We start from the raw sequence: 27,779 nt of genomic DNA, 5'->3' as shown, positions 1-27,779 counted from the left end.
TCTTTGCATAGAATCTTACTGCCAAATAAAATCAATTTGAAACAGCGCGAAAGGTAAACCAGCATGATATTGCCAAATGTACTACATTTTATTTCCATGAAATTAAACACATATAAGGGGATTTATCTTTGTTTTAAGTTTAGGCATGTATATGAATAGAAGATAATAAACATTCTGTAGTGAACAGCAACATTATGCTTTAAATAGAAAATAGTGTAAATCGAACTTCATTTCTAGAATAATACATGTACACCTATGAATGACTCAAAACTTTAATGAAAGGAATATATACAAAAACCCACGTATGATCAAAAAGGAAATTACAAAGAAAGTAAAAAGGAAAGAGAAGAAAAAGGACTGAATAATTAAAGGTTAGAAATATTGAGAAGTAAAGAGTTGAAGCATATGAAATAATAAACAATGAGCATTATATACTTATAATTCAGCAAAAACCATAGCATGTTGTTGAAAAACAATAGTCATTTAGAATCATCGTGTTATAAAGAATACATCTACAGATCATAGACAAATGTAGTTATTCATTTTTAATTGTATTTCAAATAGAATTAATAAAGAGAGATTTTCAAGGGTGTTTGGGCACCCCTTCAATCAAAGGTTGATATAAAGCATACAAAATAGCATTATTTGATGAACGGTTACAGGAGACCATGGAGCTTCCCCTTTCTTAGCAAGTGAGATAGGTGCAATATAAGCTTTATCAAGTTTGTAACATATTCCATACCACCAAGCTTGAAACAAAATGTTTTGAATTTGTCCACTTTTTTGGTAATTTATTGTAATGCAATTGCTAAAATCAGATAAATTATGTTAACCTCCAATCACTCCAGCCTTCAGATGAACTGACTAGGAACAAATTGACATATGAAAAATTAATATTTGATTGAAACACACAATTGATCTTATCCCAAACCTTAATCCAAAACTGGTGAGTATAACGGCAACTAAATATTAAATGTTTGTAGTCTGCACTACCTTCATTACATAACCAGCATGTGGTAGTTGTGTTGAGAGTTATCTTAGAAGAAATTTCAGGAGGTTTTTTTTATTTTGTTTTGTTTTTTTGTTTTTATTGAGCGTGAATAGCAGGCATAACAATCAAGGTACATAAAACAGACAAACTTACATAATTTCCCAATTTCATATTAAAATAGACAAAAAATTGTGCAAATTCATATTCTATTTTACATGATATAAAACCAGCATTCTGTAACGCACTTCTGACTATCACCCAAAATATACAAGTCAAGAGAAAAAGTATGAAGAAATAATGCTACTGGCTGACCTCGTCTTGATAAAATTTGAGGCGTTATAAGAAGTCTATCAAATATGAAAAACAAGAATTGGGTAATGTTTCTGCTCTTGAAATGTTTCAAACTTCATTGCACAAATTAACAGACATTTAACATTGAGAACTTCTCACTTCAGTTCTGGCTGTGATTTTTGCCTCTCAGTATCAGAGGATCTACTGATTTTATAGAGTCTCAGAGAGTCAGTGCGTAAAAATGTGTGCATGAGAATATGCATGTCGAGTAAGTGCTAGGGATTTCTTGAGAAGGAATTATACCCTGTTGTTTTACAAGAGCATCCCACTTTACTTGCTCCTTAGTCCACAGACAATGTCAAAGGTATCATTACAGCCATTCCGTGAAATGACAAAGTTAAATGTTTGAGGAATGTAGCATATCTCATCTCAAAGCAGTAGTGGTTCAGGGAAACATAGCACCGTGGTTTGGGGCATGGCACTGACCCAAATTACATGCTCTCTCGTAAGTAATTTGAATTAAAGTGTTTTTTTCAATTCTTATTAATAAAATGCACCTAGGGATTAAGTCAACGACTCATAAACTTGTAACTAATATATGAGATTATATACACCCTACAAAATATTGTAAGGATATTAATCGTTACTGAGGTGTCCCATGATCATAAAAAGGAATTCGGCTGTAGTTATGTACAAAGTCACTTCTTTTTCTACAGCAACATTATATTATTTCTTACATACGCGTAAATTACTACCAGTAATTTGTGAGATTTTCTGTGTGCGGGTTTTGACATTCGAACCAAACTTTTTGCCCCCTTTAAGCTGCTGTGAGGGGATAAAATAAGATTGTCAACATCCATCCAGATATGAAGTGCCAAGAAAAATAGTGTCAAAGTTACCTCATGAGAAAACAACACATCCAGTTTCATTGTTAAATAATACATGCAGTAACGGAGGACTCTCCTGAATCCATAAGCAATTGTGGCCCTATCAGCTTCCTGGCCACTATCATGATGATTGGGTAAAGCATGTGTTTGTGCGTGCCCTACGGGTACCTAGAGGCGAGTACACATAATCCTGGCCCCATTACGTTACAAACTAATGCACCCAGGTCAATGATCCCTCTAATCTTTTTATCTGTGTGTGGCAATGGAAGGTGTCTGTGCACTTCAGCCGAAGCTATGTGCACCGAAGATATGCACCAACTCTCTTAGCAAGCAAGCTCAGCGTGCGAGCTGCAATAATCAGTGGTGTTTGCCACTACTAAGATTTGTTTAAAAATAAAGGCAAAGAATTGCATTTTGACTCACGTTTTTCTACCAGGGCTACTCACTCTTGAGGCTTATGTACCAGTCTCAGTTCACAGTGTCTCCAATTGTGCTTGTAACCATTATTTGCTTAATTGTGAAAACATTGTTTCTTATACTGTCTTGGCCATTCCTATGCAGGCATTTTCACCATGTCGACTGGACTCATAAATCAGATATTCCAAGAAGGCAGTATTTACAGTTTGGTTTTATGCACAACCACTGTGCTTCCTTCAGTGATTCATAATAGAGAAAGTTATTCCCTCTTTTCATTGGTATACTAGATAAAGCAAACACGCATGTGGGTGTATGTGAATTCTAGAGGCTCACTGTTGGAATAGCGGCACTGATCAATGTCAAAGTCTCACTAAAAATCCCACATAGGTGTGCATCAACAGAGTGCTGGTTGGAGAGCTACCACTGCTTTAACAGGTGATGCTGAAAGAAGGATTGGCTGCATTGGTAGATTTGTATATAGGGTTCCTTAGAACTGCACTAAAATATTGTACGTCTGATATATATTTTGAGGGTGTGTGTTGAGGGGGTGGCAGACAGGCATTAAGCATTATGTTACCATAGTCTTGTAGGTTGTGAAAGAAACCAGTAGGAATGTAATTTCAGAATCAAGTGCCTCATGTAAAGATGTACATAAGAGCAAGTTACACAAATGTGCTATCAGTCCTTCTGCCCAGGGTAAATGCAGTTCATCCAATATATTAGTCAGCCAGTTCCAGAGGAGGCCTTGGCACAAGAAAGATGAAAACTCCAAACCATGGGCCTTACAATCATAATGCACCAACCGTAATTAGTAAGCAACACACCATGAACAAGATCCTCCAAAGGCGAAACCTTAAGATCCACCCACAGCTTTGAATCTTAAAAATATCATCTTTTCAGAAATTAATTTTCCAACACATACATTAGTGTATTGCTGAGACATGCACCCCCGTGCAAGGCCACTGGAGAACTCATACAATAGTGGAACAGATGTGCCGGTTAGTAGTGCCTGTTCCTGTCATTACATGTTCATGCGAGTGTACTCATCCCCCAAACCAGAAAAGGCACAAAACAAAGCATAGAGCTATCAATTAACTAGACTAGTTTTCTTGCTTCCTTTCTCTGTCAATCTGGCCCATGCGTGCCCAATCCTACCACTGTGCATTTAGATTTATGTTCAGTGCTGTTAAATTCAATATATGCCAGAGGGTTTCTTGACACTAACCAATCCAAAGACAAACAAGAAGTAGAGAATGAAATTGATTTCCCACCTTTTCTACATTTTAGGTGTTTCTGTGGAGTGTGGGAAAGTGTGTTGAGATGGGCTCTAATAGTGTGTGCTATAAGAGTTTTCATGTAATTTAAAAGGCCATACTACCATCAAATCCTCTGCATGCCGACCCAGAAGGCTGCTTCCTCTTTCTGTTGTCACAGTCACACCATTGCTTCCTTTAGATACTAAACTCACACAGTGTATAGGGTAACAGAAAAGGGGGGAAAGAAGAGGGACAGGTGGGGCACTACATGTGTTTGGATGAGAACTCTCACTCACGCTAGGGTGACATGTTTCATCAAAGGGTCCGCAACGCAAACTGGGACCACAAGTTACCCATTGTGCAGCTGCGGCCGGTAGAGGGAGTACCTGCCGGGTGGTGACCTGGGGAGGGAGAGGGGCAGGGTGGGAGTAGTAATGTAGGGATTATGGAGCTTTACAGGTAAGTAAACATATAAATAAATAAAACAAATTTTGTTGCGTGCACGGCATCGCATTTGGTGATGCAGTGCACACAACAAAATTCATTTTATTTATTTATATGTTTACTTACCTGTAAAGCTCCATAATCCATACATTACTAGCCCCCACCCTGCCCCTCCCCACGTCACCGCCCGGCAGGTACTCCCACTACCGGCCGCGGCTGCCAATGTGGGCTACAGTTTTCCCGTAGGAAAGGAGCAGGGATGTTCTATAACATAAACAGTACTAATACATAAGGAGCAGAGTGAGGGGCAGACTGCTAAAGAAATAAGTGTTTTAAAACTATCTCAATAGGAGCAAATAATTTTATTCCTATGCCCTAAGGGATAGAGATTAAAAGCATTGTGAAACAGGGATATGGTTATTCACTCTATATGAGGAACATGTTTCTGCCGTGTATGACTGAAATGTTCAGGGCATTCTTCAGGACCAAGGTATTAAGTCACTCTGCTATATAGAAAAACGTGTAAAGTAAATATATAATATCACTATAATATGATACTTCTTGTATACTCAGGCAAGGACTCTTGATCAGCTGTGCTAAGTAGCAACAGAATATTGAGTGGGTCAGGTGGCCCTGTAAAAATAAACAAATATCAAACATATGCATTATATCAATCAACGTGTCACCAGTGTCTACCACCACCACTACCAAAAAGTGTAGACTAGTCCCAGTGAACATCTATCTATACCGTACCCCGATACTATGGATAAGATCTGACTCAACCGTCAACAGTCTCTCCACACATAGAGCTCTAGATGGGCATATACAAACATATGTCACAAGACTGAAAATGGGATGACTAAAATTATGCATACTACATCATCATCTCATTTTGTTCTGGGGCAACGTATCAGTGTCATGTCAAAGTATGTAGAAGACATAAGACTGTAAAGGACAAAAGAACAGAGGACACAACCAAGTTATAAATATGTGGCAACCTAAATACTCCAATAAAACCCTCAACATCCTCATTTCCTCAAAAGTGTTACATACCGATGTCATGGTCTAGTGGGTTAATTGCCAGCTGTAAACCAGCGTCTTTCACTTTGTATGTGATGTATACTGGACTAATGGGAACATTTCATAGAAGGACAGATGACTCCAGATAGTGATTAGTGTGTCTGTGCACAGGGCCGGACTGGTGATTCCGGGCACCAGTCAATCCCCCGGTAGGCCGGATAGTGTGGAGGTCGGTTTTTTCTGAGGGGGCTGGTTTGCTGGGGCCGCCCCAACAAAACTGGCCCCCTCTAAGTGGGGCTGATTTTCGGGCTGTGACTGACTCCGTAAGTCAGAGTCAGACTGTGGTAGTCTGTCTGACCTAGACTGCGGGGAAAAAAGCACAACTACACTGCTGGCAGAGGTAGGCACGTGATGATGTCGCTGTCTCTGCGTGCCACGTTCTTAGTCTTCACCCTTAGGATGGGGCTGCAAATTTGTTATGCGCATTGAGGCCTTGAGGGCAAGGCTCACGCTGGGTGCGAGCAGCAGTGTAACTGCATGGGGCTGGCCGCGTCCGGGGCCAAGTAGAAGCCTAGAAGGTAATTTAATTAATACAGTAACAAGCACCGAGCCCGGTTCTGCACTGCGCAGCAGTGGAGAGACGACCGGGAGGATGATTGCCAGTCTGCTGGACAGTTTATCATTGTGAGTGAGAGGAGCTAGGTGGCCTGATTTTGAAGGGGGGGGGTCGATATTTCATGCTGATTTGTAAGAACCTTTTACATGGACGGACAATCGTGTTTCAATATTTCACAACTTCTCATGTTCGCGCGCCTTTTTTGTAGCAGCAGGTTGTGTATGCTTTTGTTTGCCGAGCATCGTGAGGCACCACATTCCGTTTGTATTAGCATGTCTGCGTGAAGTTTTTGGTCATAACCAGGGCTTTAAGAGGGGTAAAAAATCTTGCAGATCTCTCAAATGGGCATGGCTGGTGTTATTGGGGGTGTAACTTAAAATACGAAAAATAAAACTCTGTGCTTGGCATAGTGTGCCGTCTGACTGGTATTTTGCTGTTTTTGTCATTGTATCCCAGACATGCCAACCCTCCCGATTCAGGCGTGAGACTACCGATTTGAAGGCTAGTCTCCCGCCTCCCGATTCCTACAAGAAAAAACCTGCTTCCTCGTGGGTTTCAGATGACAGGGCTTGGTATTGTGTAAAGTGCTAATTCTTCCTACAAAGAGTGGCGATGCAGGGGCTCTCGAAGGGGTGAAAAACCAACAAAGCGGCATTAACAAGGGAATCCTCTTTTAAAGGCCTGCGAAGTACTGGGGGGTGGCTGGCGGAGGAGGGGGGGCTGTTTCACCCCTGGCTGCCACATGGGAGTGGGGGGTGCATGCACTAACACTTGCATCACCCTCTCTGCCTGCCATTGCGCTCCCAGCTTCTGAAAGGTAATAAAAAAACTTGCATTTACGTTTCAAATGTCCGATCCTACAGCAGCACACTTCCAAAGCCCATACATGCCAGTAACCCGATTCAAAGTCCCATTCTCCCGATTTTTAAAAAAAATCTCCCACTTTGCTCTCCTTAAATGTTGGCATGTATGGTATCCACATATGTAATGCAGCAAATAACATTATACCAACAGCAAGCGAGGGCTATTGGCTTTGTCAATAGTTAGTTGTATACGAAGAAAAAACAACTATGGCTTCATTGTATATATTATTGAAGATGCTTCAGTTCTGACATGTTAAGACAGTGAAAGAACTATAACGAGTCTCTTGTGAGTTACATTAAAGGCAGTGAAAGGTGGTACTGCTGCTGAGTTAAGATTTTTTTTCACCCTCACACGGAGGGCAAAAATAGAGAGTCCGAATGGGACCAGTCTCAGCAGCTGCTTTTTAGATCTACTGACCCACTTAAAGCCCTGGCTATAACCTTGCACTTGCGTGCTAATAAAAAGCTGCATTTCTTTGCTCAGTGTTTTATTTTTTTGCTGCTGGCAACCGTACGTAGTCAGTCCCCCAATTGCTGACACTGCACTGTTAATACTGCTCTGTGGTGGCTTGCTGATAGCTATCGTTTACTGATTCATTAGATTCTTATTCTTTTTCATATTTCTGAATTAGGGTTTATTTTTAAATTATTTGTGCTTTCTTTCCCTGGCCTGTCTTCTCGTCTGCTTTCTTTCGCTCTTTATTTTGCCCCCTCACAGACATCAAATACTGCTGTACCAGCTACCCTTCCCATAGACCAAACTATTGACCAAACAATGCAGACTTATTCTCGAACCACAAAACAACTCCTTTGCGTTGTTTAAAATGTTAGTTCTGGTTTTTTTCATTCACTTTCCTTGCGTTATAGACATACATTTCCCTCTGGGACCATCCTCATGTTATCAGTACATCTTCTTTTTTTCTTCGTCCATGTATTTTTACCATACTCCCAGCAACATTTAAGATGTCATTGTTAGTCAGTTTAACAGCTTTTTAGTCTTAAAATCCCCTGTTTTGTCACAAAATAGGTTTCTCACATACCATGTGGTTGCTACCTGCAATGCAGTGTTCCGCTTGTTCGACCTGCTTAGGGACACCTCCGGAGTAGTAGGAATCCAGATGTGCTCATTAACGAAGGCCTTCAGCAAGCCACTTGCTTCATTATTGTTCTGAAAGCCTTTATATGTGCATTTTAGGGTCTCTGCTTGTCTTTAACCGGAACTTTTCCAACACTTAAATTATTTTATTCAATTTTTTTGTTTCTACCAATTGGCATTAAATAAGATTCACCACCTCTTTGCTCCCCCCCAAAAAATTCCCAAGAAATCTACAATTGCAAAGAAGATTACATTCACCAAGACGGTATAAGCAGGGCTTCAAGTGGGATGAAAAAACTGGGGGGTCTCTCACAGGGGTGTGGCCAATGTAATTAAGGGTGTGGCTTAAAACACCCAAGCTAAAAATCTGTGCTTAGCATAGTATACCCCGACTGGTATTTTGCATTTTCTGTCACTGTATCACGATGTATGCTACAACAAGTAAAATCATACATACAACAAGTCAGAACTAGTGGCTTTGTCAATGGTTGTTAGTTGCATAAGATAAATAAGCAGCAACTATGGCTCCTATATAATAATGAAAAAGCTTCCACTTAAAGCCCTGGTGACACGACAACAATGTTGATGCTCCTGAGTTTCTAAAAGAGAAGGGAACTCCAGAGAGAAAATGACTCTCTTTAAAGGATTTCCCTTCCTCCATAACGCTCGAAAAAATGGACCGCCTGTGCCAAATCACAAAACAGCTGTTCAAAGAAGGGGATTGGCCCAGCAAAATTGGGGAAGGAAGGTAGGGCCGATTATTGCTAGAGAAAAAGAATGTACCTTCACAACCACTTAGTTTGAAGAATTATTTTAAACAGAAATAAACGCAGATCAATACGTTTATCCTAGCCTTTGATTTTGGCTAATTAGTTTTTAATTATTCAACATTTTTATAAAAAGAAGGACATGTAATCAACTCAACAGAGAATCCATTTTAGTGATGTCCTACTGACAATACACATAACAACTGAAAATATCACAAATCAATTGTACATATTGAAAAAATATAAACAAAATTCACAAATCTTATCAACAACAACAACAACTATGACATATAGTGATCAAATCATATAAATGGTGAAAACAGTTGGAATATGGTGAAATCATTCTTGCATATTTAAACAATTCATGAATGAAAAAGAATGCAACTGTGCGAAATACAATTACAAATTTATGCAAGGATTCCTATCGTTCAAGATTCAAACTATACTTAATATAGTGGCCGACGCGTTTCAAGTCTCGGTTTTTAGAATTGCCGGACTCTCATCAGGGCTGGATGAGTCTTTTGAAGATAAACCAACTGGTCTGTGACCAGCGGGAAATTAAACGTCTTCTGTTGTAAGTTTATGCAGTGCTCGCCTAATGTAGGCTCACAAAGGGCATACCGTCTCCAATCTTCAGTGCACTAAGGAACAACGTGGCGTTTTTACACATCAACTGTGAACGATTGTTAAATTCATGTAGAAATGCCACGAGTTAGGGGTGTGCGGGTCAGCGCCGATTTTTAGTTTCTTCAAGGTATGGTTGAATCTCTGCAATGAGTGTCTCCTACACAATCAAAGAGGGGACCGAGGGGGCCGATTTTTAGTTTCTTCAAGGTATGGTTGAATCTCTGCAATGAGTGTCTCCTACACAATCAACGAGGGGACCCTCTTTGATTGTGTAGGAGACACTCATTGCAGAGATTCAACCATACCTTGAAGAAACTAAAAATCGGCGCTGACCCGCACACCCCTAACTCGTGGCATTTCTACATGAATTTAACAATCGTTCACAGTTGATGTGTAAAAACGCCACGTTGTTCCTTAGTGCACTGAAGATTGGAGACGGTATGCCCTTTGTGAGCCTACATTAGGCGAGCACTGCATAAACTTACAACAGAAGACGTTTAATTTCCCGCTGGTCACAGACCAGTTGGTTTATCTTCAAAAGACTCATCCAGCCCTGATGAGAGTCCGGCAATTCTAAAAACCGAGACTTGAAACGCGTCGGCCACTATATTAAGTATAGTTTGAATCTTGAACGATAGGAATCCTTGCATAAATTTGTAATTGTATTTCGCACAGTTGCATTCTTTTTCATTCATGAATTGTTTAAATATGCAAGAATGATTTCACCATATTCCAACTGTTTTCACCATTTATATGATTTGATCACTATATGTCATAGTTGTTGTTGTTGTTGATAAGATTTGTGATTTTTGTTTATATTTTTTCAATATGTACAATTGATTTGTGATATTTTCAGTTGTTATGTGTATTGTCAGTAGGACATCACTAAAATGGATTCTCTGTTGAGTTGATTACATGTCCTTCTTTTTATAAAAATGTTGAATAATTAAAAACTAATTAGCCAAAATCAAAGGCTAGGATAAACGTATTGATCTGCGTTTATTTCTGTTTAAAATAATTCTTCAAACTAAGTGGTTGTGAAATCACAAAACAGAGCCCGATAGAGACCCGTTTCGAGGCCCCCTTTAAAAAACTGCCTGTGCTCAGACCCTCTGAGACCCTGCCCACTTAAAGCCCTTGGTGTAGGGATATACTTATTGAAGGCCCAGGCAAAACTGTATTTTTCCAGTTCTTCTACCTGAAATTTGTGACAACAGCTGTAGGCAAGCTTGTTGGCTGTACGTGCCTGTTAAAAATCTAAAAGAGAAATAAAAACTCGACCGTAGATTCAGATCCTGCCTTGGTGCAGTATTTGGGAGAAAAGTGCAGTGGCTCTGTGCCTTTAACTCTCACTTGTTACTCCCCGTCCTAGCTCCTCACTCTACCTTCCATGCTCTATGCAAGAATTTTATTGTGGCTGATCTGTGTCTCTATCGTTTCCTTCTCTCTCATTCACTTTCTCATGCTCTCTAAGTGTCTCTCTCTCTCTCTCCAAATCTTGCTCTGCCACCCTCCCTCTTTCCCAATTTGCCAGTCCACACGTCTCCCAATCTCTCCCTCTCTATCTCCTCCCTCTCTCTTTCTATTTCACATGTGCCTATCCCTTGTCTCCTCATCTCTCTCACCTCTTTGTCTTTCTCACCTTACATATCATCTTGTCTTTTCATCCCACTTTCTCTCTTGCTCTGTATTACTTCTTAACCCGTCAATCATCTCTCTCTCCCTCCACCTCTCTCTCTCACCTTACACAATTACCTCTGCCTTTTCTCTCACCTGTCTTCATATGTCTCCCCTTTCTTTCTTGCTCTCTACGTACCCATCCACCCATGTTGCCCTATCTCACTCTCTCTCCTTAACATCTTTTGTTTTTTTAAACCTGTATCTCTATTTCTCCCGTCTGTGTTTTACATATCGCTCTCCCCATCTCACACACCCATCTCTCTCTTTTGTTATCTCCATCTATCCGCTGCACCCATCAAAGTACTTCAAATGCTTACATTTGCAAAAAATGTGAAATAAATATTTCATTCAAGACACCTCACAGGTGTGAGACAAGAAACACGAGAGTATGTTCGTGTAAATGTTTGCCTGCATGCCTGCATGCATGTGTATCCGAATGCACATATGCCTAGGTATATATGAGTGCCTGTGTATGTGTACTTGAATATATCTGCATGCATGTGTGAGTTTGTAAATGTATCTCCTCTTATTAATGCTGTATATGTATCTGCATGCTTGCCTATGTGCTTGTCTATGTGAGCGTGTGTCTGTGCTTGTATGTGCTTGTGCCTGTATGTGTGTGTTTGTGCGTAAGTGTGTGTGTATGCTTGTGTGGTTGCATCTATCTGTGTATGCCGCTGCAGCTGGCTATTTCTATGCATGCGTTTGTGTATACGTGTTTCTTTCTATCCATGCTTGCGTGTTTGTGTGTGTCTGTCAATGCATCTGTTTATTTTTAAAGGGTTTTTTTCATTGAACATAAAAGGTTTAACTAAAAATAATATCTGTAACAATACCTACTGGAAGGGAAAAGATTAACCACATTAGTACCAGTTTAGCGCTTACATTCAACAATCAGCAACTATACGGTGCCAAATTAAACTTTAGAGAGAACATGCCAGTGCCCAGCATCATGTGTCATGCTTTTCTTTTTTGAGATACAATGTGTTGTAATCTACAAATATGCAGAAGGTTGTGGATTATGTGTCATGTTTGTGAAATACATAGTCCAGTTTAAAATCTTGAGGCTTCAAGAGCATATCATTCCATTTTTTCCCACAGCCAGCATATTACTCTTGTTCCACCCCCCCCATCCCCTATAACCTATTTCGCATTTTCTGGTTCTCCAGCGCCGCAAGGTCATATGAATAGAAATAGCGTTATGCAAATATCATCACTCCACTATATACAGAAAACAAAATTAAAAAACATCTTTTCTAACACCAAGAGCTCTAATTTTCAAAATTTGCGAGACCTATTGCATCGCAAATGCTTGTTATTTTTCAGCTCTGGACTGGGGCTCTTCTTTGTGGGGCAACGCTCCTCCACTCAAATGGAGAAGCCGCCCCTCAATCATACCCACAGTCGACCAACAACCCCAATTTCTTACAATGTTCAAATACAATTAAAACACATCGAAAAGGACTACCCCCTTTACTAATAGAGGTTTGTATGTTTCAGTCTATTTTTGGTGCTCCCTGTAAGAATGTCTATGGATACACATATGATTGCGTGGGTAACCTAGCTCTTTAAGGTCATCATCTATTTACTGTGCTTTGAAAGTTGATATAAATAAATATGTAATGAAAAATATGCTGTAAAATGCACCACTTTGGTCTGTCTTTTCCAAAAGATTTCTTGGGGGTAGAACCCCCCAATATCCCTACTAGTGGTCAGGCTCGCTCGCTGCGCTCGCTTGCAATGTGCCGGACGAGGGCTGATCTGGCTAAATTTGCCAGGGCTGCTTTCAGTTTCCAGTCCGGCCCTGTCTGTGCATAACGAGGATATTAGTATCTCGTATCATCTTAACAGAAAGGTCTAGTTAATAAGAAGTGGCTAACAAAAATAGTAACCAAAAGGTTTATGCATCTTCCTTCCAGCGTTAAGTTATGGTACAACATTAAAGTGATGGTAAGTCTAGTGCCTGCTGATAGCAATTTACGAAAAGCAACGCTGCTCACCACTACTGCAGCATGAGATTAAAGCACATTTATGTCAAGAAACAGCATACCCATAGCGTTGAATTATTGTATAGCGTCATGGCGGCGGGAAGTCTATGGCCCGTGGATCGCATGAAATACATGGCAGCTTGTCTCAACAGCTGCCATGTACAAAACACACATTGTGGCAGGATGCAGCAAAGCCACTGAAACTGGCCTCAGATGTAAATCAAAGTGCCCCGTTTAATAGAGTCGATCGTTTGAAAACATAACATGCCAGTGCACTCACCTTACGTGTAACATTTCCTGCTTCGAGAGAGCACTGGCAGGATTGTTTGTCCAAGGTTCGGACGCCCAATCAAACGTCAGAGCCTCGGCCGGAATGGTGCTCAGGGCGTACCTGGAAATTGTAGTTCACAATCAGTATTTAGCTGTAAGAAAGGATCTCACATAGCATGTATCTGTATAATGGAACACAGCATTGTCTCTTCTGATATATTACTAAATGTGTCTGCAGGTCCATATTGTGCCAGGCGTCGCAGGTTCTTGGGGGTCAGAATGAAGTACCTATAACTCTCACAAGTGTAATCAAAAAGGAAATGGCCGCAAATTAGTGCTCACACCTGCAAAAAAAATATACATTATATATTGCCAGCATAAAATATTTAGTAGTAGCATGCATAAATAGAGAAACTTGTTGGATAATACAGATAAAATAGAGCTGGATAGAATGAACTCCTTCCATGCTCATGACGAGCTGAGCTCGTCATGAGCCACGGCGCTCCGGTGCTCATGACGAGCTAAGCTCGTCATGAGCTGTGGAACGCTCGTATGCGGGGATAATTCCCCTGCTGTGCTGAGCGTTCCACGGGAACGGGTGTGGTCATGACGAGCTGAGCTCGTCATGAGCATGCGGGCGCCGTGCCTTATGACGAGCTGAGCTCGTCATGAGCATGCGGGCGCTGTGCGCGCCCCCAGCACAGCGGGAAAATACCCCCCGCAGCAAAGGGGTTAAAGTATTTATGTCATAGGTGTGATATGAGATGTTCTATAGTGCACACCACAGAAGGTCGCCATTGAAACCGGTAAAATGACTTCCTAGTCTGAACACCCAATGCTGTTCTCTGTGAAAAAGTATTTTGTCCAAGGAGCCCATGTTCCTACAATAGTGTGGTTTATAAAGGACTACCCATTTAATGTCTTCTTCAGTATGTCCAGCATCCAGATAACGGCGTGTGAGTTTAGTATTAGATTTTTTACATTTGACAGAGCTCCTGTGTTCAATAATTCTCGTCTTAACCTTATGAGTCGTCATGCCCACATACATCAAATTGCAGGGGCACTTTATCAGGTATATTAGCACCTCTCAGTTGCAATTTGAATGGTTAGATAAGGTCCAAGGAGTTTTCAAGCCTAGATCCAATTGTTTAGTACGCTGTGTATAATGACAAACAACATAGGAACCACAAGGACAATGACCCCTGATGGGTTCCTCTGTCCATAAAGTGGGTGAGGTGTCAAAGGTCACAGTATGAGATGCTCTAGTATGAACTAGGATATTACTAAGTTACTGCTACTTTTAAAGGTAAAAAGAGGTTTCTCACAGACTTAATCACCTTTATTCAAAATGTACCAGCTGTTGATAACCTTCTTGACGGTCTCTGTCAGGTGACTGAACGTGCTCACACATACCAAATGCTCTGATCGAGTTTTCGGGTGGGATTCAAGTAGGGCTTCGCGAATATTGTTATGCGCCTATTTAGAGGCTTACCGAACAAGAGCTAATTGATCTGGTTGTGTAATTAGGTTCTTGGTGAGGTTGTTGGCATGTTATTTTTATTTCGCAAATTCCATGCAATTCCTTCTCAACCGCAGAAACTGTCCTACTGGGAGAATATTGCGGAGAGTTTGTGGATGAAAGCTAGTATAACTGAGCAACGAGTTGCGGGCTATAGGTTTTTGATATAGTTCGGTAAAAATCACATCTTCTTTAGGGTACAGCTGGATATCAAGAAATGGAAGTTCCTTCTTACTATATTCACATGTGAATTTGAGATGAATATTCAAAGAATTATGCCATTTAGAGAAGGCCTCCAGGGATACTTGGTCACCCTCCCAAATGACCAAGATATCATCGATATATCTCCTCCATAATTTCAGATTTATCTGGAAGGGATTCTCCATGGGGTAGATATAGGTCTCTTCAAACCAGTGCATATATAGATGAGCCATCCTGGGGGCACATTGAAGTGCCAGTTACCTGCCAATACAGTTGATCTTTGAAGGAGAAGAAATTCTCCTACATGACCAGGGATGCACATTCCATGACAAAAGATGTACGTGTCTGATCATCATGCAGATGTCTTGTCAACAGCTGTTCAGCGGTCCGTAGGATATCTACTTGCGGAATGTTTGTTTAAAGCACCTCTACATCAAACGAGACCAGAAGATGTTTCTCAGGATCAAATTGGATAGTAGTAAGAAAGGACAAGATGTGTTTGATGTCCTGAAGATATGAAGGCATCTCTGCCACAAGTGGTCTAAGGAACCAATCGACAAATTGAGATAAGGGTTCTCAAATAGAGCCTATGCCAGAAACAATAGGCCTGTCCGGTGGTGGTCAATAATTCAGTGCTATGAGTATGCCGTTTCTTGACGTAAATGTGCTTTCATCTCGGCTGCTATAGTGGCGTGCAGCGTTGCTTTTCTTAAATTGCTATAAGCGGGCCCTAGACTTCCTTTTGCTTTAATGTTGTACTATAACTTAACACTGGTAGGAAGATGCATAAACCTTATGGTTACTGTTTTTGTTAGCCACTTCTGATTAAATTAGACCTTTCTGTTAAGATGATATGAGATACTAATATCCGTGTTATACACAGATACACTAATCACTATCTGGAAGCATCTGTCCTTCTATGAACAGTCCCCATAGTCCGGGATACATCACATACAAAGTGAGAGACACTGGTTTACAGCTGATAATTTACACCCTAGACCAGGAGATCGATATGTAACAATATTGAGAAAATGATGACGTTGAGGATTTTATTGGAGAATTCAGGTTGTCACATATTTATAACTTGGTTTTGTTCTCTGTTCTTTTGTCCCTTAGTCTTTTGTCTCCTACATACTTTGAGATGATACTGATATATTATCCCAGTACAAAACGAGATTATGATGTAGTACGAATAATTTTAAACATCCCTTTTCAGTATTGTGATAGATGTTTGTATATGGCAATCAAGAACTCTATACGTGTGTAGAGACTTTATTGAGGGTTGAGTCTGACAGTTGCCGCGAGCAGAGAGTGTAGAGAGCTGGTGGAGAGGCGGAGCCCGGAGGACACCTGATTCCTCCTCGGCTTGAGAAAGAATCCGCTTGAAACCTGCCAACCCCAAAGCCCAAGCTCTGACTCGACGCGGTGTACACCGAGCCTTTGCCCACTGCCATCAGCACGTTTTTCTAATGGGAGCGGAATTGGCGTGTGCAACCTGATCACAACCGGTTTCGTTAATGTTAAAGGGATTTCAGGTTGATTTACTGCATGTCTGACCGCCGATTGTGAGGCTCTGAGGAGGACGCGAGGGCGCCGAAATCGCTGCTCCTGGCACACAGCCCAGCCCGGCACCCAGCCCAGCACCCTGCCCTGCTTGAGGAACTGTGCTGCGCCCGGGGTTCATGGTAGGCAGGCAGGTGGGGAGGCTGTGCGGAGCAGAGGAGCAGAGGCAGAACATGAAGAGCGAGCTGCAAGGCTGCAAGGCGCGCGGTGGGGGTGAGTTTGTGCTGCATCGGCGCGAGTATTGCAAAAACAACAGGTGATGGACCGAATGAGGATCAATGTCACACATTCAACCCAGTCAAAAGATCTGGGTCCTAATCCATCGTTTTTTTGCACTCCACACCACCCTGGGTTAGACAATGGCGATATGCAAATCAGCTCTGACCCTGTGCCCCATGGGAACAGTCCAGTCCGAACTACAAAAGCCATGTCCTTCCCAGAACGGAATCAAGCATCCGAGGACCGGACCGGTTTCGAGGTAACACCTCTCATCAGCCCGGCTAGCTTGACTCCAGTGGTGTGGAGTGCCTGGGACCCACGTCTGGGCATCCCCAGTACACTTATAGCGGAATTGCAAAAACAACAGGTGATGGACCGAATGAGGATCAATGTCACACATTCAACCCAGTCAAAAGATCTGGGTCCTAATCCATCGTTTTTTTGCACTCCACACCACCCTGGGTTAGACAATGGCGATATGCAAATCAGCTCTGACCCTGTGCCCCATGGGAACAGTCCAGTCCGAACTACAAAAGCCATGTCCTTCCCAGAACGGAATCAAGCATCCGAGGACCGGACCGGTTTCGAGGTAACACCTCTCATCAGCCCGGCTAGCTTGACTCCAGTGGTGTGGAGTGCCTGGGACCCACGTCTGGGCATCCCCAGTACACTTATAGCGGAATTGCAAAAACAACAGGTGATGAACCGAATGAGGATCAATGTCACACATTCAACCCAGTCAAAAGATCTGGGTCCTAATCCATCGTTTTTTTGCACTCCACACCACCCTGGGTTAGACAATGGCGATATGCAAATCAGCTCTGCCCCTGTGCCCCATGGGAACAGTCCAGTCCGAACTACAAAAGCCATGTCCTTCCCAGAACGGAATCAAGCATCCGAGAACCGGACCGGTTTCGAGGTAACACCTCTCATCAGCCCGGCTAGCTTGACTCCAGTGGTGTGGAGTGCCTGGGACCCACGTCTGGGCATCCCCAGTACACTTATAGCGGAATTGCAAAAACAACAGGTGATGGACCGAATGAGGATCAATGTCACACATTCAACCCAGTCAAAAGATCTGGGTCCTAATCCATCGTTTTTTTGCACTCCACACCACCCTGGGTTAGACAATGGCGATATGCAAATCAGCTCTGACCCTGTGCCCCATGGGAACAGTCCAGTCCGAACTACAAAAGCCATGTCCTTCCCAGAACGGAATCAAGCATCCGAGGACCGGACCGGTTTCGAGGTAACACCTCTCATCAGCCCGGCTAGCTTGACTCCAGTGGTGTGGAGTGCCTGGGACCCACGTCTGGGCATCCCCAGTACACTTATAGCGGAATTGCAAAAACAACAGCACCCCTTGCGCCCTTTGTGTCCTGAGATTTCAGCAATAAATTACAGCCTACCCCAGCTATAGCAGACGGCACAATGGTGCAAGCAGCTCCAAGGAACTAGTGGTGAGCAACCGTGAGGCAGGACAAAGAGGTAAGAGCAAACCGCAGCAGCACAAATTACGTTAGTGCCCCCGCAGCGCACCACAGGAGCTGCAAGAGTCTCTCCACAGCGGCGGGAGACGCGTTAGTGTTTCTGCGGGGGCAGGAGCCGCAAGAGTTTTCTCTACAGCGGCGGGAGTCGCCTTAGTGCCCCGCAGCAGCAGGAGCCACACCAGTGCCCTCGCAAACGCCCTCAAATGTAAGCTCCTTTCCCATTACAGCAGGAGCCTTTCGTTCACGGAGGGAGCCTTTATCTGGACATCTGCATCCGGACATCTGTCCTGTCTGCGAGAGCCACTTGCGGAGGAAGCCGCGGTCAGAGTAGCAAGTTTTGCTGGAATTGTGGGGGTTTTTGCTTTCATCTGACAGCACTTTTGGAGGAGGAGAGTCATTTCCTCACGCAGTGGGAGTCGCAGCATAGCACAGAAGCCGCAAAAACAACTGTAGAAACAAACTGCCAATTTATCTCCAGCAGTAAGCCCTTTCTTGACGGCGTAGAAAACTGGCAGAAGATTAAGGACTTATAAGGATCTATAAGTAGTGAGCAGAGTCTGGAAGAGAGTGGAGAGTGAAGGGCACGCTATTACCGGAAATTTGGTCTTTCTTTTCCGATCAAGTGTTCAATCGTGTGGTGGCAGGAATCAACCAGGCAAGTCCGAAACTCAGTCCCATATCCGGAGCAAGATGACTTCCAGAAAATTGCGCTCAGGGCGAATCCTCCTTACAACGACTTTCGCTGGAGGGCGCTGGATAGTGGAATAGTTTAATTTTCTATTCCAGCTCCAGCCCACGTTGACAGTAGGGAAGGTGTTCGATAGAAAATGAAACTATTCCCTATCCAACAGCGCCCTCCAGCGAAAGTCGTTGTAATGACTTTCGTTGTAATCCCTGCATTGTAATGGCAGTGCGGGGTAATACCCGCGTTGTCATAGCTAATCCCCTTGCTAAGCAATCCAAACAGGGGGGAGGGCAGGGGGGGAGGAGGAGGCGCTAACCCCTCCGACTACCTCTCAAGTGTACCCTCCACATTGTCAGGGAAGGGAGGACAGAAAGTAGGTAAGAGGGATAGCCTAGTATCAAAACATAAGGGGGAAAACATGAAAAAGAAACACACAAAATTAGACGATTCTCCAAAAGGAAAGTGTCAATCCTGCATTTTTCCCGGATTTTGAAAAGCCAGAGCGATGTCCATTTAATAACGGAGAAGGGATGTCCTAAAACTCCACCAGCAGATGGCAACCAAAGGGAATCTATTATAGCACCCACAGCATTGACTGGGAGTTTGGGGGACTCAGGACCGGAAGTACCTCCTCTAACCCGGTCGCTGCAGTCCAGCCAAGGAATCCAGCCCTCCACTAAGGAGTTAGTAGACCCATCGGGTGGGGAAATGCACATGGGTTACAGGGTCCCCTCGCTGCACATAGGGACGGGGCCATTGACTCTACTGATTCCAGGGGGGTCGGTACCCAAGAGGGAGGGCCCCAAGCCCCAATTACATCGCAGGTTGGGCCAAATAGAACCCTCATAGGGACCTCATTTCCGCCTGATGGAAATATTAAGGTTGCAACTCGCAATACGGTCTTATACTCGAATTTCCAACATCATGGTGGGACGCAAGTTGACATCTTTACTGATATGGTCCCTTTGAGGATCCCATGGAGAGATGCCCCAAAGAATATTAGTGGGGCACAGCCCGGTTTATCTCCCATGGGGGATTTCATCTGGCTACTTGATACTGAATCCACCCCGGTAAGTAGAGGTTTTATTCTTAATTTATTTTTGGAACTAGAGTCACTAAAGCTGATAGCTAGCAAGGATATCTTAAATGTGATGATTCATGTACATGACACTATTCCATACTCTAGGGTGACTTTTTGTTCCCTGATAGTGGCCAACCTGGTTTTGAAGAACTGTGAGTTTTTTCTGAAACGAGGGCTTGATGTAACACTTGTTAATGAAAATGAGGAAAATCAAATTGCGGGCCCTAAAAGTCAAAATCTGAAAGTTTCCAAGGCCACTAATTCAGTGGCACTTGACGCATTGGGCCCCAAAATAGAGTATTCTGCGGTCAATCCTAAAGATACAGTGGTTTCCGTGGACTGGAGGGGCGTTTAATAAATGTTGTACCCGACGTAGCAGTTGCCCCTCAAACTCCAGACATAGAAAATGAATTTGCCCAGTGGAGTTGGGTTGCAAGAGCCCTGAAAAACACCCATGTGGATGCAGTAAGGAGTGCTCCATTGAGATAGCCTGGGTGGGCGACTCTTGTCCAGGAATATGGCTGGTCTGGGACCCAATGAAACAAAATTAAATTCCTTAAAAATTATGAATCTCATAATTATATTGTGATTAATCAGAGGAGGGATAAGGGATCAGGGTCTTCGTTTCATTCCCCAAGGTTAGTTACTGGTTATCAAAAATAGGAAAACGGACACTAGTTACACCTTATGACCATTGGTATAAGGGATAAAGATCAGAGTAGCCTCAAAAAACTCTATGTTTTTGTTGGAAGGAGGTGCGGTATATCTGGTTCGTCCGCCCCACATTAGAGTTGTGGCAGTTATCATTGGCTACTCCGAAGTGAATATGCCAGCCTCACCCGAGGCGCCTCTGGTCTAGGGTGCAGTGTCCAGAGATTTTGAGTGAAAAAAGGGTGTAAAGTAAAATGTGCAAAAAAGGAAGAAATGGTTAAAAAGGTAAACAGCCCGGAAGTTCTTTAATGGGGGTTGTTTTTACCACATTAAAAATTGGGTGGTACGATTTTAGACCGAGTTACTGGGTCTGATAGTATAATTTAATAGGGTACGTCGACATGTTTCAGCTCCGTTGGGCCTGGAAGGGTCTGCGGAGCTTTCGTCAGGACTCACAAACATAAAGGTATTGTACTTACACAATTTGTGTAGTCATATATGGCGTACAAGCACTCTTGTTTTGATTATATAATTTAGGAAATTTTCTTTCGTAATCTGCAATGAGACGAAAATAATGTACATAGATTGCATACACACACACACCTTATTTCGTTACTTTGTAATGTATTCCATTTTATGTAGTTTGGTTAAGTAACACTTTTCTTTACCAAAACATCTTTAACTTTGTGAAGGCAAAAAATGGAGAGTAGAGATGATAGTTCTGAGTCTCGCTAAGGGTAGACGGAGACTCATAGACAAAATACTGGTATGATACGCTAGTATCTATATTACACAACCCTTATCTATAGTGCGTAAGAAGAGACTGTAGGTATGATATAGACACTCAAACACTTTTTCGCTATAGTGTGCTTATAGGTGGAAATTACATTGTCAGAAAACATGAAGCAGCGCTATCATTATTGCAGGGGCGGGCAAACGCTGTAAACAGTGCATAACTTATATGTAAAAGAAGTAGTGTTAGCCCACCTGTAGTCAAAATTGTATCGCTTTACCGGTTTTGTAGCAGCGCTATCATTATTGCGGGGGCGGGGCGGGCAAACGCTGTAAACAGTGCATAACTTGTTTGTTAAAGAAGTCGTGTTTGCCTACCTGTAGCCAAGAGTGCTCCGCTTTACCGGGGTATCGCTTTTGTGGCAGTGTGGAGCTCAGAGCTGTTTATAAAAAGGACTCCATTAGTTTTAAGGAGAATAGCTCGTCTTACCGGAGTATCTGGAGGTCACGAATGCCGGCGCCATTACCCGCGTGTGTGGAGGATTTCGCCTTGTGCTGACTCTGCCCCGGGGTGTGGCTTGGGTTAGGAGCACTGAGTTTTTAAAGGTGCCTAGTCAGTCATACGGGCGTGTCGATTTCTTTGTTTTTTTTCTGTTTTTTTCTCGGTGTATTGCTACTCTAGTAGCTTTATTGATCCAAAAAAGCTGAATTTGCATTGTAGTCAATTTTTTGACACAATTCCATGTTTGCGCACAGTAGTGGTAATACATCAGGATACCTGGTTTTATCAATTGGCAAATCGGTGCCAGGGGATGGCATCGTTCAATCCCTGTTCACAGGTTTTTAGGCGGTCCACCCACCTTTGTTCTTTTTCAAACAAACGGCGCTCACAGTTGGTGCTTTTATCAGTAAGCATTTCAAGTACTGTCCAGTGGAGCTCTTCACATGAGTGACCCATCTCTACAAAATGGGCACAAAGTTTTGTGGTGTTTTTCTTTAAGCGGATGTTACTTTTATGCTCGCCAATCCTCAGCTTGATTTTGCGGCAGGTCATACCAATGTATTTTTTGTTGCATTTGCAGGTGATCATGTATATGACATGTGATGAGTTGCAGTTCGTATGCTGACGTTGTGTCCATAACAGTGTCTCCGTTAGCTGTAGTGTTTTTGATACTGTGGTCGTTTTGCAGGCTACGCAAGAGCCGCAAGGGTAGTGGCCAGTTACAGGGTTCATAGTCACATCCCTCGTGATGGATTGTTGTTGTTTTCTCAAGGGGCGGGTGTGGACCAGAACGTCTTTGATATTCTTTGTTCTGCGATTGGCAAACCTCGGCTTTGGCCAGTTGAAGAGTCCAGTGTTTAGGATATGCCAGTTTTTGTTTATCAGTTTGTTTACCTCATAAGTTGATGGGCAGAAGGTAGTAACGCAGGTCGTCAAGTCCTGTACTTGTGCCTTAGGGTAGCTTTGTAGAAGGCACTCCCTGGGTTGATTGTTCGCTCTTTTTTTGCAGTACTTTATTGTTTTTGCATTGTAATTTCTTTTTGACAGTTTTAGGCTTAGCTCTTGCGCCTGGGTCAGGTAGTCTTCTTTTTTACTGCAGTTACGTTTTAGCCTGAGAAACTGGCTAAAAGGAAGATTGTCTCTGAGTGGCTTTGGGTGGTAGCTCTGATATGAGAGCAAACTGTTTTTAGCAGTAGGTTTTGTGTAGGTTTTTGTATGTAGGGTGTTATTTTCCACAAAAATTGTGAGATCCAAGAAGTCCAAACTATTGTTACTGGAAGTGTGGGTGAATTTTAGCCATGGGTCTAGATGGTTGAGCCAGTGGATAAATTGTTCCAGGTCGACTGATGTGTCCCAAATTAGGATCACATCATCTATATACCTCTTCCAGTAAAGGATGCTGGTAGAGAACATGTTGGCTGCATTGTGGATAAACTTACTCTCAAAGTTGCTCACATACAACCCTTCCACCGATGGAGCGAAGGCACTGCCCATCGATGTTCCATGGGTCTGTAGATAAAGGTCTTCCTCGTAAGCAAAAAAGTTTTCTTTCAGAGCTAATTTGCAACATTCGAGAATAAGGTGTCTCGGTGTATTGTATTGCCAGTCTTCAGAGTAAAGTATATCTTCCAATACTTGCAGTGTGTCATCTTGTGGCAGACTAGTGAACAATGATTCCACATCCAAACCCACTAGGATCATTGTGGCTGGATCAAATGTTTTTGCTTGGATCTGTACCAACAAGTCTCGGGTATCTTTTAGATATGATGGTGTACGTTGTACAAGTGGTTTTAAAAATTCGTCCGCAAATTTTGAGAGCGGCTCGAGGACTGACCCTATTCCAGACACTATAGGTCTCCCTGGGGGGGGGGGACCTATTTTTGTGTGTTTTTGGAAGAGAGTAGAAGTAGGGAATTTTGGGGTCCGAGGTGATAAGATATTCAGCTTCCTTTTTGGTTACCCAATTCTTGATCTCTGCTTCGTGGACCATACTGGATATTGTGTTCTGCAATCTTTCTGTTGGATCGGTAGTTAGTTTTTTGTAGAATCTTGTATCTGACAGGAGGGTAAGGCATTGATCATTGTAGCCGTCTTTACTTAGAATTACAATGCCCCCCCCTTTGTCAGCAGGTTTTACCACTATCGTCTCATTCTGTCTCAGTGAGTCCAGGGCGGCTCGCTCTTTTTTAGAAAGATTTTGGAAGGTTTTTTTATTCTTGTCTAGAAGGTCCACACCTTTCATTAGAGATTGTTCAAAAGTATGCAATTCAGGCGGGACACTGGCATGTGGTGGATTGAATGTAGATTTTTTACGTAATGAAGTATCACTTGCTATTTGGCTGTTAGTGGTGTTGTGAAAGAATGCTTTTAGCTTGAGAGTTCTACAGAATTCTGCTAATTCGCTTTTCAGTTTGAAAGCATCCAGTCGAGGTGTTGGCACAAAGCTTAAGCCCTTGTTCAGGACTCCTATTTGGTCTTGGGTCAGTTGCAACTCGGAGAGATTCACTACGAGGGATTGGTCTTGCTGGTTGATGGTTGTGTTGCTGCCATACTCCTGGTCTGGACATTTCTCTGTTGATCCTGCCATCTTATTGACTTTTTTCGGCCTCTTGCTTGGTTTTGGCCCCTGGATAAAAAAGGTGCCTCTTGTTGGTGTAGGTTGGAATTTGTGGCCATTTGTTGTTCACCCAGCTGTGGCATCTGTTGCATGCCTCGGTTGAATGGGTCCATCCACCCTCCGTATTGTGGTACAAAAGGCGGATAGAAAGGCATGTTGAAACCCGGGTAGAATGGTCTCTGCCATCTGTTCCCCCTTCTCGGGCGTTGATTCCTGTAATTATTACGTCCTCTTTTTGTAGTGTAGTCATCCGCACTTGTGACGGAATTGTTGGAGGAATTGGTCCCTGTTGATTCATTATCAGAGCCAGTATCCGGTGTAGTATATTCATCTGATGTATATGGATGCATTTTTTGTCGGCTGAATTTCTTTAGATCTTTGCCGAGTTTCTGTAATTTACTCTGCATAATGAATTCACGGGTCTCATCCATTTCTTTATTTATTTCTTCCAGTCTCTTTTTGACGATAGCGGGATTTATGCCTTTCTTTAATTCATTTTCACATTCTTCAATTTCCTTTAGTAGGGCATCCGATAATCTTTTTGCCGTCTTGACAATTAGAATAAGGTAGTCCAAGGTACACTTCCAAGAGATGGACGACCAATCCATCCTGAAAGCTAGATCATGCAAAAAAATTCTGGGTGCATTATTGACCCAAAGGCCTTTAGGTGCTGTTTTCACTCTTAAGTATTCCGTCATTATTATTCCATGAATGGAGGTCCGAATCTGTTCTCTTTTTTTATCTGTCAGATTGTCCCAATCGTTGGTTTTTTCTAGGGCTTCTATAAGTTCTGCGTTTTGTAACAGTGATTGCCCTGCCAGTATTTCGTCTATTTCCTTAGCATCAAAACTCAATCCAGGGATGCCTTCCATTACTTCTTTATATATTTGGTAATATATGTAGGAGTAAATGTAATCCCGCAGCTGTGCGCTGCCTATACAGTGATTAATCAGAGGAGGGATAAGGGATCAGGGTCTCAGTTTCATTCCCCAAGGTTAGTTACTGGTTATCAAAAATAGGAAAACGGACACTAGTTACACCTTATGACCATTGGTATAAGGGATAAAGATCAGAGTAGCCTCAAAAAACTCTATGTTTTTGTTGGAAGGAGGTGCGGTATATCTGGTTCGTCCGCCCCACATTAGAGTTGTGGCAGTTATCATTGGCTACTCCGAAGTGAATATGCCAGCCTCACCCGAGGCGCCTCTGGTCTAGGGTGCAGTGTCCAGAGATTTTGAGTGAAAAAAGGGTGTAAAGTAAAATGTGCAAAAAAGGAAGAAATGGTTAAAAAGGTAAACAGCCCGGAAGTTCTTTAATGGGGGTTGTTTTTACCACATTAAAAATTGGGTGGTACGATTTTAGACCGAGTTACTGGGTCTGATAGTATAATTTAATAGGGTACGTCGACATGTTTCAGCTCCGTTGGGCCTGGAAGGGTCTGCGGAGCTTTCGTCAGGACTCACAAACATAAAGGTATTGTACTTACACAATTTGTGTAGTCATATATGGCGTACAAGCACTCTTGTTTTGATTATATAATTTAGGAAATTTTCTTTCGTAATCTGCAATGAGACGAAAATAATGTACATAGATTGCATACACACACACACCTTATTTCGTTACTTTGTAATGTATTCCATTTTATGTAGTTTGGTTAAGTAACACTTTTCTTTACCAAAACATCTTTAACTTTGTGAAGGCAAAAAATGGAGAGTAGAGATGATAGTTCTGAGTCTCGCTAAGGGTAGACGGAGACTCATAGACAAAATACTGGTATGATACGCTAGTATCTATATTACACAACCCTTATCTATAGTGCGTAAGAAGAGACTGTAGGTATGATATAGACACTCAAACACTTTTTCGCTATAGTGTGCTTATAGGTGGAAATTACATTGTCAGAAAACATGAAGCAGCGCTATCATTATTGCAGGGGCGGGCAAACGCTGTAAACAGTGCATAACTTATATGTAAAAGAAGTAGTGTTAGCCCACCTGTAGTCAAAATTGTATCGCTGTACCGGTTTTGTAGCAGCGCTATCATTATTGCGGGGCAGGCAAACGCTGTAAACAGTGCATAACTTGTTTGTTAAAGAAGTCGTGTTTGCCTACCTGTAGCCAAGAGTGCTCCGCTTTACCGGGGTATCGCTTTTGGGGCAGTGTGGAGCTCAGAGCTGTTTATAAAAAGGACTCCATTAGTTTTAAGGAGAATAGCTCGTCTTACCGGAGTATCTGGAGGTCACGAATGCCGGCGCCATTACCCGCGTGTGTGGAGGATTTCGCCTTGTGCTGACTCTGCCCCGGGGTGTGGCTTGGGTTAGGAGCACTGAGTTTTTAAAGGTGCCTAGTCAGTCATACGGGCGTGTCGATTTCTTTGTTTTTTTTCTGTTTTTTTCTCGGTGTATTGCTACTCTAGTAGCTTTATTGATCCAAAAAAGCTGAATTTGCATTGTAGTCAATTTTTTGACACAATTCCATGTTTGCGCACAGTAGTGGTAATACATCAGGATACCTGGTTTTATCAATTGGCAAATCGGTGCCAGGGGATGGCATCGTTCAATCCCTGTTCACAGGTTTTAAGGTTTTAATATAATTATATGTCTACAAGAAACGTGGTCTTGCAAAGAGTTTGAATGTGATGGCTATTTTGTATACTCGTGCTATGCGAAGCGATTGGAATGGGGACATGCTAGTGGGGGGTATCAATCTTGCTTAAAAACTCCATCAGTTGGAATCAGAAGGTTTTCTTCCACCCCTCAAACTTCTGTATATGCTTGAAGTTGGCATGCTTGGGAGATTCTGACACGTCCACCTCCTTCCTTGTAGCAAACTTGTATATCCCCCCTGGGAAAAATTTTGATCATCTTTTGCCCGTATTTTTTTCTTTTATTCAGGATATAGCTACTAAGGTAGATTGCCCCCTAGTGATATTAGCGGGGGACTTAAATGCTAAAATTTCTAATTCTGCCTCTGAGATTTATGCTAATACTGACAAAGAGGAAATTTGGCATATTCCCGAGACTTTATTACCAAATAAAGTAAAAACAGATAAGCGGGGGTTCCTTTTGCTTGATAGCGTTAGAAGTCTAGATCTTATCTTAAACGGGAGAGTGCCCGCTGATAAAACAGCTCATTTTACCTTTCATTCTCAACATACTCAGAGCTTTTTAGATTATATGATTGTTTCCTACTAAATGTTTGGGGCTTGTGATAATTTTTTTGTTAGCCCGTCGATATGGAGCGGCCGTAATATAGTGGGTATGACAGCAGCCCTTTGATCTACCAACATTTGACTCGGGGAATGCCG

At 42.5% G+C, this 27,779-nt stretch overlaps 1 protein-coding gene across 1 annotated transcript in view; it reads left to right on the top strand.

Moving 5' to 3' along the window:
• Positions 1-27,779, top strand: part of LOC147747756 (2-5A-dependent ribonuclease-like) — a 404,162-nt gene that overhangs the window by 349,739 nt on the left and 26,644 nt on the right. The window lies entirely within an intron of this gene.

Source organism: Lissotriton vulgaris, chromosome 1_1 (assembly GCF_964263255.1).
Source record: "Lissotriton vulgaris chromosome 1_1, aLisVul1.2, whole genome shotgun sequence".
Lineage (NCBI taxonomy): Eukaryota > Metazoa > Chordata > Amphibia > Caudata > Salamandridae > Lissotriton > Lissotriton vulgaris.
The sequence above is the reverse complement of the archived record's forward strand: the minus strand, read 5'-3'. Positions and strand labels throughout refer to the sequence as shown.